Source organism: Gavialis gangeticus, unplaced genomic scaffold (assembly GCF_001723915.1).
Source record: "Gavialis gangeticus isolate Ggan-Ray unplaced genomic scaffold, GavGan_comp1, whole genome shotgun sequence".
NCBI classification, from domain to species: domain Eukaryota; kingdom Metazoa; phylum Chordata; order Crocodylia; family Gavialidae; genus Gavialis; species Gavialis gangeticus.
In genome coordinates, this window is record NW_017729022.1 from 27,121,798 (window position 1) to 27,124,777 (window position 2,980).

At 34.4% G+C, this 2,980-nt stretch overlaps 1 protein-coding gene across 1 annotated transcript in view; it reads left to right on the plus strand.

The window, feature by feature from the left end:
• The window catches only part of MYRFL (myelin regulatory factor-like), a 106,967-nt gene that overhangs the window by 11,468 nt on the left and 92,519 nt on the right, over positions 1-2,980 (plus strand). The window lies entirely within an intron of this gene.

The following is a 2,980-nucleotide window of genomic DNA, read 5'->3' on the forward strand; positions in this document are numbered from 1 at the left end:
AAAAATAATTATTATGTGAAAATTCATCAGGAGTTGTCAAAGGATAAAAGCATGAAGAGCCTTGATAAATATGCAGCAAAAGAAAATTATACAGAATAAATTTAGAAAAACATTTTATTTTTTTAGCTTAATATAATCATATAAAGAAGTATGGCATTAAGAAAAGTCATACTGTACAGTGAATACACAATAACTGGATTAAGTTTTTTGGAATCCCATTTTTAAACACCCTTAGCAACACTACGTAAAATGATGGGCACAAGCACAAATAAGAATCTTTCTGATTCTTCTCCCTGTACATGTTTTTAATTGTGGATGGTATAAAATTGCACATAAATGGCAAAAGCGCAGCTAGAAACCTGCTCTTTAGATGCAGAAAGACTAATAGCAATCCACCCTTAAAGATTTACCGTTCAAATTTCTCAAAGTGCATTGGAAAACTAGTATTTTTAGTAAATGGCAAATTTGTTTTCTAACTCTAGTTTTCTAGAAGTTGGATAACAATGTTTAAAATATTAGACACAATATTTAAAAGCTCTAGAAATACTCTAAAGAAAACTTTAAACTTTATTTTAATACTAAATGCTAAAGTAACGTTCAGCAAGTCAAACTTAGCCCAAAATTTATAGTTTGTAAAAACATAAAAGTTTACAAAAACAAAAATAAGAAAATGCTGAAATATATGTGAATACCTAAGTAAAATGGTTAGCAAACAAAAGTAAAACTGATTACTCTGGTGTGCTGGCTAAACTAAAAAAAAAAAAATACAAGATTGAAAGAATGACTTATAGATCACAAAATTCTGTGTCAGTATTCAAGATGTTTGTAGCACAGATAGGGACATCTATGTCTTTTTTTTAATGTTACTATATTCCTTCAAACAACTGTTTTCCATTTAACTTAATTGGAGAACAGCAAGTCTTATATAAGTAATATAGTACCAGAAAAGTCCCCTCACCATTAGTTTTCTTTAACCGTTAATAGGTTTATACTGCCTAACCATCCGTTTCTTAGACAGTGTTTCAAAAAAAGCTTTAATGCTGACTTTTATATAAAACTGTAAAGGGTTAAGAACACAACTCTGAATTTTAATTTGGGTTTAAATTATTTCTTCTGTTAGCTGAGGAGCTCTGTTAGTTCTAGATAAATGATTGTTATGTTACATAAGAAATGTATTCCCTTAGGCTCCTTTGAGAATCCCAATCTGAGCATGTATGTCATAGCCAGCATTTTGGTTAACTGAATCTGGACCTGAACTGGGATCTCCGGTCTCCATATCTTGAAATAGAGCCAACGTTACAGCTGTTGGAACTCCATAACCTTTGACTGGGGAAAAGCAAATCCTATACCAGAGGCTATGGACATTTGAACAATTTACTATAGGGTAAAAGGGGATGGGTCTTTACTGCATGGCTTTGACTGTAGTAACTGCCCACATTACATACTCTTTCCGTATAACACATGAAACTAAAGCACAGTAACATGCTAAAATTGAACTACATTACTACACTTTAGCTTTCTTTTATTGTACCTAAATGTATGCACAGTGGCAGTTATCGAGGATCCATTTCCCTTGCAGTAAATTGTTTTCCTCACAACGGCCTGGGGATTATATAAGGTAGCATCTATTTTCCCTCCATGAGCAATTTGGTTTTGCAAATGAGGACTGGCGCATTTGCTCATTGTTGTGAGTAGTCCACCAAGGGAGCTGTTTAGTGTGCTCTCTGGTATAGAATTGGCTAGTTCAGTAAAAGAGACAGACAGTTGTTTACTGTGGAGTGCACGCACGCATACACACTCTGCCACCCTCTTGTCCTCCCACTTGCCCAATAAAATCTTCAATGAATAAAAAATGTATACGACTGAAAGTAAACTGTCCACAAGCATCTCTCCATGGATACTTTTAAAATCACCAGCCTGTATGGAGAACTTGGCAGAAGTCACATTTTCTGACTGCTTTCTGCAAATGTTAAAACCTAAATCTCCTGCGCTTGAGTATTGACTCAGTTTAGAATTAAGTTATAGGGCCCATGAAACTTCCTGGTTCTTAGCCAATCTTCTTCTGTCATGGCTGTAATATCCATGGCTTTGAGCTCATAGCTGCTTCTCTGTTTTCCTACATGGTTGCTGTACTAAAATACCTAATTCCTCACTTAAGTAAAGCACTGTAACTGAGATACCAGGAATTTAATGGCATTGGGACAACAAGGAATCGGAAGATAAATTAGTAGACATTGGGTATCACTGGCATTTGTACTGTGCAAATGCAAGTGTCAGAGAGGTCAAGTTTATTTGTTGAGGTACAGAAAGAGCTACATGTCAATTAACACAACATTTGCTGTAAGATCAGTCTCTTGTATATACAGTTCTGTACCATGGTGGTAAAAGCAAACCTTACATGAACTTGGCAGTAGCTTAGCAGGTCATTTTAATGGACGCTGGTGTCACAGTTTCCCTTTAATGGTGTGTGATATTAGCAATTTTTTTCTGTATAATTACATGCCTAACAAAACATCCTATGTAATATAAGTTATTCTTTTATTTATTCAGATTTCTAAAATGATCCAAGCTTCCTCTGGGCAGCTTTCCCATATATTAAAAAAGTGATGCTGGAGTTCAATATACAGTATATTTTAAGACAAATATATGAAGACAAATTATTTTCATAAAAAGTTCACCTACTTTTGACTCTGCTTCAGCCATGCTGTGTGTAAAGACCAAGAATCTTGATCATTCCTGATCATAATGATTTTTGGTTTGCAAAAAAATATTGTCTCAACTAATTAGTTCTTTCAAATTGAACTGAACAATTATATAAGGGTATAGGATAAAAAGCTAGCAAAATAGATTGCCCTGGGACCCTGATAAATGGCCAGATCTGACCTTGAAACCTGGCTCTAAGTTCCCTGGCATTTCTGGTGAGTTTGCTGCAGTTCGAATCTAAATTAAATTTAGAATAAAGCATATTAGCTTAGTTTTT